The sequence below is a fragment of the Otolemur garnettii genome, unplaced genomic scaffold, assembly GCF_000181295.1.
Source record: "Otolemur garnettii isolate 467f Iridium unplaced genomic scaffold, OtoGar3 scaffold00011, whole genome shotgun sequence".
Taxonomy (NCBI): domain Eukaryota; kingdom Metazoa; phylum Chordata; class Mammalia; order Primates; family Galagidae; genus Otolemur; species Otolemur garnettii.
This window is the reverse complement of record NW_003852406.1, coordinates 29,300,567-29,319,594: the sequence shown is the minus strand read 5'-3', so window position 1 is coordinate 29,319,594 and position 19,028 is coordinate 29,300,567. Positions and strand designations below refer to the sequence as shown.

The window sequence follows — 19,028 nt, the reverse complement described above, 5'->3', positions numbered from 1 at the left end:
CTCCCTCCATATCCTGTCACATACACGTTTTCTGTGTATGGGGATCATCATATACCATGTTGTAACCCGCTTTTTAATTTCCTGTTACACTTCAGATAACATCTCATGTTGATGAGAATAATACACCCTCATCTACCTTTTAAAAATCAGCCATACTGGCTTGGCGCCCATAGCTCAGTAGTTAGGGCTCTGGCCACATACATCGGGGTTGGCAGGTTTCAACCTGGCCCAGGTCTGCTAAACGACAATGACAACTACAACAACAGCAACAAAAATAGCCAGGTGTTGTGGCGGGCACCTGTAGACCCAGCTACTTGGGAGGCTGAGGCAAGAGAATTGCGTAAGCCCACGAGTTTGAGGTTGCTGTGATCTATGATGCCACGGCACTCTACTGAGGATGACATAGTGAGACTCTGTCTCAAAACAAAAAAAAATTCAGCCCTATTGTTTGAAGTATAATCTATAAACAATAAAGCATATGCCCTTTAAATTCTGTAATTTAGTCAATAATATTGCAGCAATGTTGATTTCTTAGTTTTGGGGTTTTGGGGTTTTTTTGAGACAGGGTCTTACTCTGTTGACCTTGATAAAATGCTGTGGCATCATAGCTCACTCAAACTCCTGAACTCAAGCAATCCTCCTGCCTCATCCTCCCACCTGGGCCTCCCAGAGTGGTATCATTATACAGGCGTGAGCCACCGTTCCCAGCTCCTATTTGCTTTGCACATTTGGAATCATCACTACAGTCAAGATATAGAATATTTCTATTATTGCAAAAAGTTCCCTCGGGTCCCTTTGCACTCAGCCCCTCCCAACTCCCAGCTCTAGGCAACCAGGCAGCTTCATTCTTGTTAACAATTGTATAGTAATTCCATAATATAGAAGTTCCTTAGTTTATTTTACCTTTCTCCTATTCCTAGACATTTTATTTGGATTGCAATTCATTATTTCATTGATTCCTGAATCATGTGTTTGTAGAACAGTTAACATGTGCTAAGTATGGTGCTACCGTAGCCGTAATACAACCAACTTCTATGTGTGTGCGTGTTTTTAGCTTATTGCCTTAGAATATAGCCCCTAAAAGTAGAATTTCTGGCTCAGAGTATACATATTAAAATGATTTTGATAAATATTGTCAAAATTCCCTTGAGCAAAATTGTAACAATTTACACTACCAACCCAACAATGTACACAGATGGCCATTTTCTCATCCCATCACCAGCCCTAGATATTATAAATCTTTCCCAGTCCATCAGCAAACAATTGATTTGAATTTATATGTCTTTGCTTACCGAGGAAGTGAATATTTTAGTGTCTGTAACTTTGGTTTGTGAAAATCATTGCCCCAGGAGCCAGGCTCCCTTGTCCCCACCCGTCACAGTGAGGCCATGGCCAGGCTCTCTCCTGGGGTCACTGTCCAAAGAAACAGTGGAAGTAGGACAGAGGTCCCCTTTTTGTTCCTGACTGCTCCCTACTTGCATTTTATCAGGCACTTTGGAGCAAGCCCCTCAAGGATATTGTTAGGCCTGGTCTCCCCTAGACCTGAACCACTTAGAAACTAGGTTAGAGAAAAGACTCTGGAGCAATGGAGGCCATGACCCAGCCTCCTTCCTCCCAGCCCATCCCTGCAGCTTTGAGATCCTGCTGTTTACACAGAAGATGAAAATGGTCCCAATGTGCCAGCCCCCATCCGCCCTGACCCTCTCAAGGGACTTCCCATAACCTTTCAGATTCTGAAGAATGGCATGGCACTTTGTGGCTCCTTAGGCTGGTTCTGTTTTGATGGATGTTGTGGTCTTGATTGCCCCGTTCTCTTTCACATTGGCACTCCCTCTCTCCTGCTCCTTTGCTGGGCTTTTTTTTGGAGATGGAGTCTCACTATGTTGCCCTTGGTAGAGTGTCATGGCATCACAGCTCACAACAACCTCAAACTCTGGCGCTTAAATCTCTTGCCTCAGCCTCCTGCCACAAACCTGGCCAATTTATTGTTTGTTGCAGTTGTCATTGTTGTTTAGCTGGCCCAGGCTGGATTTGATCCTACCAGCCTAACTGTATGTGGCTGGCGCTGTAACCACTGTGCTACTGGTGCCAAGCCATCCCTGGCTGCTTTTTGATAATTTTAACAAGTTACCAGAAAGGAGAGTTGGTAAGTCACCTCTAGACTCCCTAATGTTTGGCTCTTTGGCTGTCCTGATGTTCACTTTATATTCATTTCAATCTTTTATGTTTTAAATGTTCAATGTTAACCATAGTCACCTTATTCAGTACAAAGTCCCATAGTTGCCTACATTTCCCTGTTATAGAAACCATCAGGGTCTTATAGTTCATGTGCTTATTTAATGTAAGAGTGCTAGAGTTTGGATACAGTTTGTTTGACCCCTCCAAACCTCCTGTTGAAATTTGACCCCCAGTGTTGGAGGTGGAGTCTAATGGGAAGTTGGGGTCATAAGGGGCAGATCCCTCATGAGAAGATTACTGTGCCCCCTGGAGAAGCGACTGATTTCTCCCTCTGTTAGTTCCCATGAGGCTTGTTGTTTAAAAAGAGCCTGGCTCTCTCTCTCTGTTTTTTTGTTTTTTTGTTTTTTTGAGACAGTCTCACCATGTTGTCCTTAGTAGAGTGCTGTGGTGTCACAGCTCACAGAAACCTCAAACTACTGGGCTCAAGCAATTCTCTTGCCTCAGCCTCCCAAGTAGCTGGGACTATCGGCACCTACCACAACACCCGGCCATTTTTTGTTGCAGTTGTTACCATTGCTCAGCTGGTCTGGTAAGGTTTGAACCCGCCACCCTTGATGCATGTGGCTGGCACCACAACCACTGTGCTATAGGCTCTGGGCCTTTTTTTTTCTTTTGTTTTTTTGAGACACAGCCTCACTCTGTCCCTGGGTAGAGTGCTGTGGCATCATAGCTCACAGCAACCTCAAATTCTTGGACTCAAGCAATCCTCTTGCCTTAGCCTCCCGAGTAGCTGAGACTACAGGTGCCTGCCAATTTTTTAGAGATGGGGTCTTGCTCTTGTTCAGGCTAGTCTCAAACTCCTGAGCTCAGGCAAACCTTCCAGAGTGCTGGGATCACAGGAGTGAGCCACTGCACCCAGCCTTCCCCTGGCTATGTTGATTCCTCTCTATCATGTGGTCTCTGCACATGCCAGCTCTCTTCCCCCTTCCTCCATGAGTAGAAGCAGCACAGACCCCTCACCAGAAGCAGATGCTGGCACTGTGCTCTGCACAGCCTGCAGAACTATAAGCAAATAAACTTCTTTATAAACTACTCAACCTCAGGTATTCCTTTATAGCAACACAAATGGACTAAGGCAGTGTCTTTTTCATTGATATTAACAGCTTATTAAACTGTCTACCGGGCGAGGTGGCTCACACCTGTAATCCCAGCACTCTGGGAGGCCAAAGTGGATGGATTGCCTGAGCTCAGGAGTTCAAAGCCAGCCTGAGCAAGAGTGAGACCCCATCTCTACTAAAAACAGCTGGACGTTGTGGCAGGTGCCTGTAGTCTGAGCTACTTGGGAGGTTGAGACAAAAGGATCTCTTGTACTAAAGAGTTTGAGGTTGCTCTGAGCTATGACACCACAGTACTCTACCAAGGGTGACAAAGTGAGACTCTGTCTCAATAAGTAAATAAATAAATAAATAAAATAAACCTTATGTTGATAGCTTCTTAGAGATAAGGACATCACATGCCATACTACTTTGTCACATACCAAGATCAATGAAATACATGTCCTCTGACGATGCCTGGGGGGGGGGGGGTCAGGAAACGTTATCTTCATCTGCCCGTGGCAAAGCTGGGCTCTGACTGAGGAATTTGCCCAGTTTCACAGTGCCCAGTCTGGGACCATCTCCACACCCACTATGTGGTGTGGTGCTATGTGGTCTATGTTGCTCACTAAAAGAGCCCAATTGAGTGTTTTGACCCATCTGGGTCTTAGAATGATTTCATTGTATTTCCTGAGGTTGAATGCAAGCCCTGATCAGAATCTCTCTGCAGTTTGTTTTGGATTAAGGGCAGATAAGGGAGGGCCACTGAAGCCATAGGGATGGACATCAGGGCCAGAAGCTTTTGGAGATGAAGGACTTTCTGAAGGGAGAGGAATGGCAGTGGGTCCACAAGAGGGCCAGCAGAAGGAGCTGAGGCCTGGAGGTGTTTGTAAAATTAAAGAGAACCTGATTGTGGTTCTTGAAGGAGGGACACAAAAGTAAAGGTGATACAGGACAGGACAGTTAGGCTAGAGTTTCTCAGGTGGAGATTTACGTTCCTAGCCTCCTTGAGGAGAGTCTCGGGGGTGGGCCAGGAATGTGCATGCTAAGAAAGTTCTCTGGGTGGTTCTCAGGCCCACTGCAGATAGAGCCCCTGGTAGATACCACTGGGCTCAAGGCAGAAGGCTAATGGTCTGTTACTACCCCTGCCACTGACTAGATAAACGGCCATGGTCAGGCTGTGTCACTGCATCCCTGGGTCATTTCTATGGGGAAGCCCACAATGACTTCCTCAGTCATTATTCACATCTTACCACCTCAGAGGCTCCCTCCCGATGAGATTGAAAGCTTGAGAGCAGGGATTGCCTTAGTCTGCTCTGCATCTTAGTGGCCAGCACCAAGCTTCACCCTTCGTGAGAGATCCCTTGGGCATCCCCCGAGATTTACGTAGAGTGATGTGGTAGCATCATGTAGACCAGTGTTTGTCAACCTTTTTATCTCATGGCACACTTGAACCCATACTCAAACTTCCATGGCACACTTAAGTTATGTTGATAAAAAGAAAGAGTAAAAAAAAAGAATATACTTGCTGTGCTTTGAACTTCCTTCAAAAATAATTTAATTAATGATCTTTAAAAATTTTCGGGGCACACTGGTGTAGAGGGACAGCTCTGAGTTGTCTGAGTTTACAGCTTCTGTAAAGACTTTCAAAGAGAAGTGTTGGTGGGTGGCACTTCCCCAGCTCCTCACTTAAACTTGGCCCTGCCTGGTGCCAGGGGGCATTGTGCCACTGGTGCTCAAGTGACAGACCTTGGCCAAACTTTTGACCCTTGTCATCATGCAAGCACCTATGATCTATGGGAGGCAAATGACCTCCCAGGAAAGGAGGACAAGAAGCCATGATGATGGAGGGGGTGAATTCAGGGAATTCTGGTGCCACCGTCTAAAAGTTTCTAGTAATATTTGGGGCACTAATATACTACTAGTTATTATAAGAGAATGACTCTAAAACTCTTCTCCTCAGATAAGGACTTTTATCTAGTTGGTGATGAACTCAGTCAAATTTAAGCCTGTCATGTTTTCATTCACCCTCTCTGCCACCTTGTAGGTCCTAGGTCTGAGGAGAGGAAGAAGACCAAAGTTTAACCTCAAAGTTATGTGATTGGTTTAGTTGGGGGTTCAGGGTTCATGGCACAAAGAAGAAAGGAGGATCCTCAGGCAGAAACAATTCATAGAAGTGCTGTGATGGGGGTATTTCCTAGGCTAACTACATATTTTCTGTGGGTATAAGGATATCTGTTATTATGGATTTTACCATCGTCCTCCACTTTTATGATTTTTTACTCCAGTGCTCCATGGAGAAGCAGATATAATTAAGGCAAGTATTTGAACTTGTCTGGTCCACAATCACTTTTTAACAGTTTATAATTAATATTCTCTCATTATAGGGGGGACATTCCTATTTTGCTATGGAGTGTAAATTGTTAAAGCCCTTTGGAAAACAATTTTGGTTTTTTTGGTTTTTTTGGTTTTTTTTAGACGGAGCCTCAAGCTATCCCCCTGGGTAGAGTGCCATGGCATCACAGCTCACAGCAACCTCCAACTCCTGGGCTCAAGCGAGTCTCCTGCCTCAGCCTCCCAAGTAGCTGGGACTACAGGCACCCACCACAATGCCCAGCCATTTTTTGGTTGCAGCCATCATTGTTGTTTGGCGGGCCCTGGCTGGGGATTCGAACCCGCCACCTTAGGTGTATGTGGCTGGCGCCTTAGCCGCCTGAGCCACAGGCGCTGAGCCAGCAATTTTGTTTTAACTTTATTTTTTTATTTTTTTATTTTATTTATTTTTTTGTTTGCAGTTTTTGGCCAGGGCCAGGTTTGAACCCACCACCTCCAGTATATGGGGCCAGCACCCTACTCCTTGAGCCACAGGCACTGCCCTTGTTTTAACTATTAAAATTTAAAAATACATACTCTTTAGCCTAGTAATGCCACTACTGGGAATCTATCCATATAAATGAAATTACCAGTACATCATCAAATGTAGATAGAGATGTCTATTATAACATTTTTCACAGTGACCCCTGCCCAAAAAAAAAAAAGAAATCTAAAAATAAACTGAATTATCAGCAGAGAAGTTGTTAACTAAATTGTGGAACATTCTCACAGGGAATGTATTATGCAGCTTTTAAAAAAAATTTTTTTATGCAGCTATTAATAAAAGAATGAATTAGACTTTTACTACTTATCTTGGGAAAGGGAGATTTCTATAATCAAATAAAAAAGCAAAAAGCAGATAAGTGTGAATATATATGTTTAAATAAAACAGTGAAATATTTATTTGTATTAAATTGTACAAGCACAAAGAAAAGGAAAGGAACGTACAGGTTTTAACATGGCGCGTGTGTACGTGGCACACGTATGTGGGGAGAGTACCACAGTGAGGCCGGTGACGTGGGGAAAACAGGCAAAAAAGAAAAACAGACCCCACAAAAAAACCCAGGAACTTTATGATAATCAATTTGCATGAAGTTATATGTGTGTATGTGTACATATATGAATTAAGAAATATGAAAAAGTATAAATCTTTACTGACTAGAAAGGATGTTCATTATATTTTTCTAAGTGTTGAAAGCAAATTGCAGAACTGACTTTATGTTAAGCATAAACTCATAAAAAAGTTAGCCTGTGTATAAGATTGCATGCTTGCATGATTCTGAGCAAGGATTTCTATACCTGGGTATTGACAGAGGGGCCTGAAGTGAGAGTACAGCAAGAATGGGAAGGGGTAAGATGGAGCCTCGATCTGTGGCAATTGGAACAACAATGAAAATAAACAAAGGGGACTTAATTAAACCAAAAAGCTTCTGTACATCTAAGGAGACAACAACCAAAGCAAACAGACAACCTACACAATGGGACAGGATATTTGTATATTTTGAATCAGAAAAAAGCTTGATAACTAGGATCTATAGAGAACTCAAATTAATCCACATGAAAAAAAAAGCCAGCAATCCCATATATCAATGGGCAAGAGACATGAATAGAACTTTCTCTAAAGAAGACAGACGAATGGCTAGCAAACATACGAAAAAAATGCTCATCATCTCTAATTATTAGAGAAATGCAAATCAAAACTACCCTGAGATATCATCAAACCCCAGCGAGAATGGCCCACATCACAAAATCTCAAAACTGCAGATGCTGGTGTGGATGTGGAGAGAAAGGAACACTTTTACACTGCTGGTGGGACTGCAAACTATTACAATCTTTCTGGAAGGAAGAATGGAGAATCCTCAAAGAACTCAAGCTAGGCCTCCCATTTGATCCTGCAATCCCTTTACTGGGCACCTACCCAAAAAGAAAAAAATCCTTTTACCCATAAGGACATTTGCACTAGACTGTTTATTGCAGCTCAGTTTACAATCGCCAAAATGTGGAAACAGCTTAAATGTCCACCAATCTTGGAATGGATTAACAAGCTGGCTTGGTGCCTGTGGCTCAAGTGGCTAAGGCGCCAGCCACATACACCTAAGGTGGCAGGTTCGAATCTAGCCCAGGCCCGCCAAACAACAATAATGGCTGCAACGAAAAACAGCCGCGTGTCGTGGCGGGCGCCTGTGGTCCCAGCTACTTGGGAGGCTGAGGTAGGAGACTCGCTTGAGCCCAGGAGTCGGAGGTTGCTGTGAGCTGTAATGCCACGGCACTCTACCCAGGGGGACAGCTTGAGGCTCTGTCTCAAAAAAAAAAAAAAAAAAAAAAAAAGCTGTGGTATATGTATACCATGGAATACTATTCTGCCATTAAAAAAGATGTACAAAGTACATCCTTTGTACTATCCTAGATGGAATGGAACACATTATTCTTAGTAAAGCATCACAAGAATGGACAAGCATGAATCCTATGTATTCGATTTTGATATGAGGACAATTAATGACCCAACACACAGTGGTTGGGGGTGGGGAGCAGAGAGAGAGGAAGAAGGAGGGAGGAGGTGGGGGAAAGGAAGAGCAGAGAGTGGGAAGGAGAATGGGGGGGTCTCAGTGTGTGACACACCTCTTGGGGGCAAGAAACAATCGTAAGAGGGACTTTATCTAACAAATGCAATCAGTATAACCGGGTTTCTTGTAGCCCCAGTGAATCCCCAACAGTTAAAAAAATAAAAAGATGGAGCCTAGAGAGAGGTTCAACGTTTTTAAAGTATTCATCTTTGCATTTTTTTATGCATTGTAGTAGTTGTTTGTCTGTAATGTATTAGTGATCTACTGCCATAATCATCCCATATAACAAACTACCCCCCAAAACTTGGTGGGCTTAAAAAACCAAACCTTTCTTTAATAGACAGCTAAAGGAGGGGGAGGGTTGAACCTGTCATTGTGAAGATTCAATAGTTACTTAATATTTATAAAGAAGTTTGCAGCTTTCAAAACACTCCCTTGAAATGTTTTATTACTCTCATTTATTTGATTTAAATGTCTGTCTATGCATCTGTCACTAGCCCATGAATTTTTTGACTGCTGTGACTGTGTCTCATTTATCTTGATAACCTCAAAATTTAATATAGTTCCTGAAACACAAAAAGGTGCTAATAAGTAACCATGGTATACATCTGTAATCCTAGCACTTTGAGAGGCTAAGGTGGGAAGATCACTTGAGGCCAGGGGTTCAAGATCAGCCTGAGCAAGAGCGAGACCCTATCTCTACAAAAAATAGAAAAATTAGCTAAATGGTACATGACTGTAATCCCAGCTACTTGGGAGGCTGAGGTAGGAGGGCTTGAGCACAAGAGTTCTAGGTTGATGTGAGCTATGATGATGTTGATACACTCTAGCCAGGGAGACAGAGTGAAACTCTGTTTCAAAAACAAACAAACAAAAGAAAACCCCACAAAAACTCTTTATTTAGCTCATGAATCTGTGAATAAGTGAGTTAGGTGGGGCACAGCTGGGTGGTTCTTCTGGTCATGGCAGAGCTCACTCACACATGCCTGGGGAGCAGATGGCTGTGGCTGGTCTGGCTGGGATGACTGGAACAACTACCATACTCTAGAAGGCCAACCTGGGCATGCTAGCATGTGATGGGAAGGGGACAAGAGAGAGGGCAAGCTCAATCATGAGAGCTTTCATGTTTGCTTACAATCTACAAAGCAAGTCACACAGCAAAGCCCAGCAACAGGATCAAGGGGAGTTAAAAGTTGCACAACAAAGGGAGAATTGATACAATGCAGGTTAAAAATGACATCATTTTTACAATTATACCACACGATTGAAATGTGTTGAAGAAGGAGGACTTTTTCCCTCCATTTACCAGAGAGTGGTCACTTGCTTAGTACCATGTAGAATTCAGCGGCAAAGTTAGTTACATATGGGTTCCTGTTTTAGTTACCATGATGTAAAGCAGTGGTTCTCAACCTTCCTCATGCCACAGCCCTTTAATACAGTTCCTGTGGGTCACAACCCACAGGTTGAGAACTGCTGATGTAAAGCAGCAGATGGCTTTGGAGGTTTGCGAAGTGTTTGGCATTTACACAAATTTTGCCTGATTGAGGGGAGGGGAGGGTCAGAGGGGCTAGGGCAGCTATTACAGCCCCAGCTCATTTTTGGTGGCTACCAAAATCATAGAGTTCCCACGAAGCTCTGCAGAACTCTGGAGGGAAAATGACAGTAGGCAGGGGGTGAGGAATGCTTGCTGGGTGCCATTGCTTTTTGTCTAGTCCAGTCAAGGACAAGGAGCAGTGGATCATTTGTTCCAACAGGGCTACATGATATGTTCAACTTAGGGAACTATTTGTTAGGGAACTCAGGGAGCTCAAAACTGGAAAAAAGAAGATATTGAGGGGAAGGGAAGAATTATGATAATGGCCCTCTTGATTTTCTTTACAGAATACCCAAAGTAGTTATGGATGATTTGATTTTGTGTGATCTTGTTTTGTGTTTTCCATGCTTTATGAGACCTGTAGTAATTGACAGACTGCATTACTGAGTGAAAATGACAAACAATTCAAAGTTGAAAGGGTCCACAAGAGATTTTGCCGTCCCTAGAAAGCAACTGTGGGCTCTCTGCCCACTCAGCAGATTTGTCACTAAGAATTTTGCAATTGACTAGAGATTGGAGTGGAAGGACAGTCAGGTTCATGACTGATTTTCTTCATTTTAACTCCTTGTTAATGGAGCAAGATATTAATGTGTCAAAGTAACAAGGATGGACCTTATTCTTCTATACAGAAGCCTTTCTCATCTAGCACAAAAAACACAGTCTTCTCCTGCTGGGGGTGTGGAATATCATGCCCATGAAAGGAGTGAGAGCTCAGTGGCTTCTCCCTAGGAACAAATTCCACAGTGGGCTTTATGATGTCAAAACTGAACCTCACATGTGTGGGTAGTACTGTCCCCAAAGAAAAGAACCCCAAACTTTCCTGAGAGTACATCCTTCAGATTTCCTGCCAGCCACTCACCAACATTTAGCCAGTTTTGTTTGGAGTCCCAGAAAGCTTATTCAGCCGAGCCTCAGAACCATGTCAGAAGTGTCCCAACCTGGTCTGGCATATAATTAGTTACCTAGGCAACATTCTCTCCCTGCTTCTTCCTTGTTAAGCAAACCAAGATTATGTTTATAGAAAAAACAAATAATAATAATGTGCCCATCCCCAAAGAATGGATCTTGACTCATCTAGGCTCTCATAGCACTCCTATCCCCTTGGCCACCTGCCTTTTATTCCAGAATATTTGACAGCTGTGTGACCATATGACCCAGCTTTGCCCAGGAGACATCAGGAGATGTTGTCTAGAGAGCTTAGAAAGGTAATGTCTACTGAATAAAATATCAGAGGAAGGAAGGAGGAAGCCTTTGATTCTTTCTTCTTTGGGGGGAGCTGGGTGTGAGGATGTACAAGCTGAAGCTGCAGCAGCCATTCTGCAACCATAAGACAACAAGCAAGATGAACTTATCACACATGAGATGAGGGAATAGAAGGATGAAAAGAGCTTGGGTTCTTTGTACACTGAAAACAATGACATTGATGAAAGAAATTGTGGAAGACAGATAAATGGGAAAATATTCTGGATTCTTGGATTGGAATAATTCATACTGTTAAAAGGTCCTTACTACCCAAAGTGATCCACATGTAGAATGCAATCCCTATCAAAATTTCAATGGCATTTTTCACATAAATAAGAAAAGATCTTAAAATTCACATGAAACCACAAAAGGTCCCAAGTAGCTAAAGCAATCTTGAACAAAAAGAACAATAAGGTCTTTCCTGATCTTGAACTATATTACAAAGCTATTGTAGTCAGTAAAGCATGGTACTGGCACAAAAACAGACACATAGATCCATGGGCCAAAACAGAGAACCCAGAAATCAATTCATATATAGTCAACTAATTTTCAACAGAAATGCCAAGAATACACAATAGGAAAGGACAGGTTCTTCAATAAATGATGCTGAGAAAACTGGATAGTCAGATAAAAAAGAAAAATTGAAATTAGACCCTGATCTTACACCATAAACAAAAATCAGTTTTAAGATGGATTAAAGACTTAAATGTAAAACTAAAATTGTAAAACTCCTAGAAGAAAACATAGGAGGAAACTCTTTGGGATTGGTCTCAGCAATGATATCTTGGATTTGACATCAAACTTTAGGCAACAAAAGCAAAAATAAATAAGCTAGAATGACATCAAACTGAAAAGTTTCTTCACATGAAAGGAAACAATCAGCAGAAGGAAAAGGCAGTGTGAGAAAACATTTGTAAACCATATATCCTCCTATTAAGAGGTTAATATCCAAAATACATAAGGAGCACATACAACTTAACAACAACCACCAGAAAATTAAAAAAAAAAAATAGCCCTATTAAAACAGGCAAAGGCACTGAATAGACCTTTCTTCAAAAAAGACGTATGCTGGGCACCTGTGGCTCAGTGAGTAGGGCGCCGGCCCCATATACCGAAGGTGGCGGGTTCAAACCCAGCCCTGGCCAAACTGCAACAAAAAAGCAACAACAACAACAAAAATAGCCAGGTGTTGTGGTGGGCATCTGTGGTCCCAGCTACTCAGGGGGCTGAGGCAAGAGAAACACCTAAGCCCAGGAGTTGAGGTACCTGTGAGCTGTGTGATGCCAGGGCACTCTATAGAGGGCAATAGCGTGAGACTCTGTCTCTACAAAAAAAAAAAAAAAAAAAAAAAGACGTATGCTACAATAGCCAAAAGTTTATGAAAAGATGCTTAATATCACCAATCATCAGAGAAGTGCAAATAAAAACCACAGTGAGGGTGGCTATTATCAACAAATTAAAAGCTAACAAGTATTGGCAACAATTTGTAGAAAGGGAACCCCACCTTTGAGTATATGTCCAAAGGAAATAGTAGCATCTTCTCTAAGAGATACCTATATTTCTGTGTTTATTGCAGCATTTTTCACAATAGCCTAGATAGGGAAAGAACCTCAGTGTTCTTGACAGATGAATGGATAAAGAAAACATGATACACACAAGTTTGTGTGTACAATAGAATAGTATTCAACTTTTAAAAAGAAGGATATTCTGCTGTTTGCAACAAGATGGATGAAGCTTCTGGGCAGTGTGCTAAGGCAGACACGGAGATACTAATACTGCATGAGCTCACACATGTATGGAATCTTTTTTTTTTTTTAATTTGAACTCAGAGTTAACAGGGAGCAGAATGGTGGTTACCAGGAGTTGGGAAGAGGGTGGTGAGAGAAAAAGAAGATATCGATCAAAGGGTACAAGCTGGGTGGCGCCTGTGGCTCAAAGGAGTAGGGTGCCGGCCCCATATGCCAGAGGTGGCGGGTTCAAGCCCAGCCCTTGTCAAAAGAAAAAAAAAATGGGTACAAGCTTTTGCTTGTAAGATGAATAAATACTGGAGACCTAATGCATGGCACAGTGACTAATAATGGTTAACAATAATGTATTGTACGTACATATACTTGAATTTACTAAGAGGTTAGATCTCAAGTGTTCTCACCACCACCCACAAACAGGTAATTATGTGAAGTGATAGATATGTTAGTTATTTTGATTGTAGTAATCATTTCACAATGTATGCATAACATCACATTTTAGGGCGGCACCTATGGCTCAAAGGATTAAGGCACCGGCCCTGTATGCCAGAGGTGGCAGGTTTAAACCCAGCCCCAGCCAAAAAAAAAATGGCAAAAAAAAAAAATCACATTTTATACCCAAAATATATGCAATTGTATCACTCATACCTCCATAAAACTGAGGGGAAAAAGAGTATATTTGGTCCTTTGTGAGCTACAACTCCAGTCCTGGCACCATCTACTTCCACTCCCCTTGTTATGAAAGGTAATAAAAGTCTTCATTGCCTAAGCCACTGTTAGGTATTCTGTTACTTGCAAACAAAAGCATTTTTAACTGATGTATCTTATATAACCCTGGTTCTTCAGCCTGGCCAGAGTAGGTTTGGCTGATAATGTCACCATAGCAGCTTTGCAGCCAGCTAACTTTACCAACTAGGGATAAAAATACCTACTTGACCTCCAGCAAACTTTCTGACTCAGTAGATCAGAGTGTGGTCTGTGGATTAGTAGGTCCGTTTCACCTGGGAATGTGTTAGAAATGTCAATTTTTAGGCCCCCACTCTAGACATACTAAATTAGAAGTTTTGTGGGTAGAACCAGCAATCTGTGTTTTAATAAGCCTCCCAAGTGATTCTGTTGCATGAGAAAGTTTGAGAACGACTGATATAAGAGGTCAAATAGAATGGCTACCTGTCTGCAACACCTGGGGAACTGAAAACTTGTCAAACTTCCCCTGCAGAGTGTGGCCTGTGAATTTATATTTGCAACAAGATGCATGAAGCTTAACATTATGCTAAGTAAAATAAAACACAGAAAGACAAATTTGTGCAATCTCACATATATGTGGAATCTTAAAAAAAAAAAAAAAAGAAAAGAATTTGCTGAAAGAATAGATCACAAGTGGACCAAAAGTTTCCCAGGTGACTTGAAGTAAAACCAAGGTGGGAACCAACTGAAATGGATATGAAAGCAGGTCACCTATGCCAAGGGGATGTCTCTCAAGTAAGGGGTGAGGAATATACCTGGTTGGGAGGGGCCTCTAGGAACAGGTGAACTAAATTATGGCTTTTTAAAACCTGGTAGGTGAGGGAACTGAATGGTTAATCTTAGCAACCTTTTTCAGCCCTAAAGCAGCAATTCTCAACCTGTGGGTAATGACCCACAGGAACTGTATTAAAGGGCTGCAGCATTAGGAAAGTTGAGAACCACTGCAAAGGATGCCCACTTAGGAAGGTTGAACTTTGCTTGTTGGGTGTGGACAAAGACCTGAGAGCAAAGGCATGGTCCCCTGTCTCCAGCTGGGCTGGTGAGCAGAGGTTTACCGGTGAGGACTGAGACCTCTGGCTCAATCAAACAAACACGATATTGGTGAATACCTAGACTTGTGAGCAACAGGTAGAAAGAGACTGTAATTTTACTGAAGTCTCAAAAGCAACCTCACTGTCCATCAGAGCAGACTCAGTAAATCCAACACAGGTTTTCTCTCTGCCTTTGTCAGGTTTATGAGACAGCAGGTTTGCACTTCAGATGTTCATTTATAGAGTGCTAGACTACACCTGCTTCCTGCGAGGCTTGTGCTTTGAGGTTTGTTTGGAAAATATTATTTTTAAATAACATCCAGGCTTAGCTTCCCATCATCATAAAGGGATTTTGGGAACATCTTGCTTATTAAGCAGCAAAACCTCCAGCTGAAGCAGCCTCACTGTCCATCACCTTCGGCAGAGGCTCCTGACCAGAGGTAGAAAAACTGAACTGAATCAGATACTCTATGAAGCCAAAGGTGGGGAACTGAGCCACAAAAGAAGTTCAGCAAGCTTTAACTCCAAGGAAAAACATTCAAGAAAACAAATTACAGGTCCAAAGCCTATCAATTAGAGGACAGGAGATTCCTCCCCCCAGGCAGGAGGCCCACCGCAGGCTATCTGCAAGGGAGCAGGGAACAAAAGACCTCCCATTTTACCTCACTGGAGAGAGCCACTAAACACCCCATCTCTTTCTCCAGGGAGGTCCCACCTATAAACCTAGACACTATCCTGCCAGGCATAAAATTGAACAGACATTGTTCCCCACAAGTCCAGACTCCCAGTCCACCCTTCCCCAATCACAGGGTGGTCTGAAGTTCTGCCCCCTGCAGAGCACAGAGTATTTGGTCTTTTCCTGAGAGATCTGGGCATAGTGTGGACTGCCAACCATCAGGACAGAATCTGTGACTAATGGGGAAGAAAGAGGGTGTGGGAAGGAAGGGACACTTGGCAGGAGGAGGAACAGTCTCCTGGTTATGACTATGTCCAGCTAGTGGTGGTGTTGACCCTTGGTTAGGGCTATGTCTGGCGGGACACAGTGCAGAACCCCCAGCTCTGACAGCACCCCCAGTGGGGGAGTGGTTGCCCCATATGCACTGAGTTCAGTGACAGGGCTGGTCCCCAGCCCCTTCTGGGCCTATAAGCAGAGGCTTGCCAGGCATGGACTAAGACCTACAGGCCAGGGTGTGGTCCCCTGACTCCAACAGAACTCTCAAGCAAAGGCTTGTTCAGTGTGGACGAAGACCTGAGAGCAAAGGTATGGTCCTCTGTCTCCAGCTGGGCTGGTGAGCAGAGGTTTACTTGTGAGGACTGAGACCTGTGGGCAGGATGTGATGATCTGATTCCAACTGGTCTGGCAAGCAGAGGCTTGCCAGATATGGACTGAGACTAGCAGGCAGGGGCATGGTCCCCTGACTCCAACTGGTCTGGCAAGCAGAGGCTTACTGGGTGTGGACTAGGCCAGTGGACAGGGGTGTGGCCCCTGGTTCCAACTGGGCTCGTGAGTGGAGAAGTGGACAACAATGTGGACTGAGTCTGGCGGATGGGGGCATGGATCCCTGGCTCAATTGTGCTGTTGGAGACCCTTGAATTCCTCTCTGTTGAGCAGGGTTTGCACTACCTGAGACAATTTAATTGGAACTCGTGTCTGGGGCTGCCCACCCAGGAACATTCTGAGGTTGACCTTTGAAGTTCAGTAGTGGAAAAGAACTGAAGGGTGGGTACTGGGTGCTAAAACTGTTTGTATGTCTTCACAGCCAAGATTTAAACCTAATACCGTGGCTTCTTAGGATAAGGCAGAGGGTGGCTGTTATCAAAACAGAGCTAGTTTGTGCTATCTCACCAAGTAGGTCCTCAGAGTCTCTAAAACTCTGAAAGTGGCTTTCGTAAGGTTGTGGGAGATAATAAACAATTAGAAAGCTTAGAGCTTTGGTAAGGGGCTATCTCTACTACCTGGGAACCTCAATTCAATCTCACCCTACAAATTCTAATAACCAAACACTGGAAAATAAACATGGTATGGACTCAACACCATGAGAAGAACTCTGGCAACATAAATAACCAAAGTAGATCAACCCCCCTCCAAGAAATGACAAAGATACAACTCCTTTGAGAGAGATGCCATGCATAGACAAATGGCTGCAATTTCAGAAATCAAATTCAGAATATGGATGGCAAATAAGATAAATAGAATGGAAGAAAAGATAAAAATTGAATTCCAAAGAGTAGTTCCAAAGTTGCCTCAAGAAATTAATGAATTCAAAGACAAAGTCACCAAAGATATGGACATAATGAGAAAAGAGATAGCAGAGCTCAAGGAAACAAAAAATTCCTTGAGGAACTCCAAAATACAGTAGAATCCCTCAGTAATAGAGTCGACTAGGCAGAAGAAAGGATCTCTGAAACTGAAGCTTTTGAACATTCCCAAATGCTCAAAGAGGCAGACAAATGCAGAGCAAAAACTGATCATTCCCTGAGAGAGCTGGGGGATCACTCCAAAAGATCCAACATTCATCTTATAGGAATTCCCGAAGGAGAAGAGGATGGTCCTAAATGTACAGATGCTCTACTCCAAGAGATTTTGGAGGAGAATTTCCCAAGCATTGCAAGAGATACAGAACTTCAGATAGTAGACAGTTTTACAACCCCAGAAAGATTCAATCCAAATAAAGAATCTCCCAGACACATTGTTATTAATATTGCCAAAATTAAAATGAAGGAGAAAATTTTGCAAACAGCAAGACATAAGAAAAGCATCACTTACAAAGGAGGAAATATCAGAATGACTGTGCAGATCTCTCACCCAAAATATTTCAAGCCAGAAGAAGATGGTCATCAACCTTCAATCTCCTAAAACAAACCAACTTTCAGCCCAGGATCTTGTATCCAGCTAAACTGAGTTTCATTTGTGATGGAGAAATCAAATACTTTAATGACATACACATGTTGAAGAAATTTTCCATAACTAAACCAGCTTGCCAGGATATTCTCAGAACCATCCTCCACAATGACCAGCACAATGCTCTACCTCCAAGGTAAACTCAACGAGAAATTTTTGAACAAAACCCAAATTCCACCAAATCCTTTCCAGTGGTGAAAGGATTAAAAATGTCCACTGGACATCCAAAAATCATGACACCCAAAACACAAGTAGGCTTATCAGTTCTCTCAATTAATGTGAATGGTTTAAATTGCCCTCTAAAGAGGCATATGCTGGCTGACTGGATACATAAACTCAGACCGGATATCTGTTGCATACAAGAATCTCATCTTACCTAAAAGAATAAAAATAGGCTCAGAGTGAAGAGATGGACTTCTATAATACAGGCAAATGGAAACCAGAAAAAAGCAGGGGTTGCAATTTTAGTTGCAGACACAATTGGCTTTAAACCAACAAAGATAAAGAAAGATAAGGGTGGTCACTACATATTTGTCAAGGGAAACACCCAACATGAAGAGATTTTGATAATTAACAATTATGTACCCTGCCAGAATGCTCCTCAATTTATAAAGCAAACCCTAATGGATATGAACAACTTGATATCTTCCTGCACTATAATAGTTGGAGATTTTAACACCCCTTTGACAGTTTTGGATAGGTCCTCTAAGAAGAAACTAGACAAATACTAGAATTAAATGTGGCCCTAGAACAAATGGACTTTATAGACCTCTACAGAACATTTCATCCTAATAAAACTGAATATACATTCTTCTCATCAGCCCATGGATCATCCTCCAAAATAGATCATATCCTAGGATACAAGTCTAACCTCAGCAAATTTAAAAGAATAGAAATTATTCCTTGTATCTCCTCAGACCACCATGGAATAAAAGTTATACGTACTCAACAGCAACAGGAATCTTCATACTCAAACAAAGTCATGGAAACTAAATAATCATAGACTGATGATAGGTGGCTCAAAGACAAGATTAAGAAGGGAATCACCAAACTTGGGGAACAAAATGATAATGAAGACACAAATTATCAAAACCTGTGGGATACTGCAAAGGCAGTATCCTCTTTTCCTAAGAGGGAAATTTATAGTATTGGAAGCCTTCACCAAGAAAACAGAAAGAGAGGAAGCCAACAACTTAATGGATCATCTCAAGCAAATGAAAAAAGAAGAACATTCCAACCCCAAACCCAGCAGAAGAAAAGAAATAACTAAAATTAGGGCAGAATTAAATGAAATTAAAAACAAAAGAATCATTCAGAAGATCAACATAACAAAAAGTTGGTTTTTTGAAAAGACAAATAAAATTGATAAACCTTTGGCTAACCTGACCAGAAACAGAAAAGTAAAATCTCTAATATCGTCTATCAGAAGTGATAAAGGAGGCTTAGCGCCTATAGCTCAACCGGCTAAGGCACCAGCCATGTACACCTAAGGTGGCAGGTTCGAATCCCCAGCCCGGACCCGCCAAACAACAATGACAGCTGCAACCAAAGAATAGCC

The 19,028-nt window shown here is 42.4% G+C and overlaps 1 protein-coding gene and 1 pseudogene across 1 annotated transcript in view; both read left to right on the top strand.

The window, feature by feature from the left end:
- The window catches only part of LOC100943726, a 42,082-nt pseudogene extending 41,983 nt beyond the window's left edge, over positions 1–99 (top strand).
- TMEM266 (transmembrane protein 266) overlaps positions 1–19,028 on the top strand; it is a 143,031-nt gene that overhangs the window by 40,437 nt on the left and 83,566 nt on the right. The gene's annotated exons all lie outside the window — the stretch shown is intronic.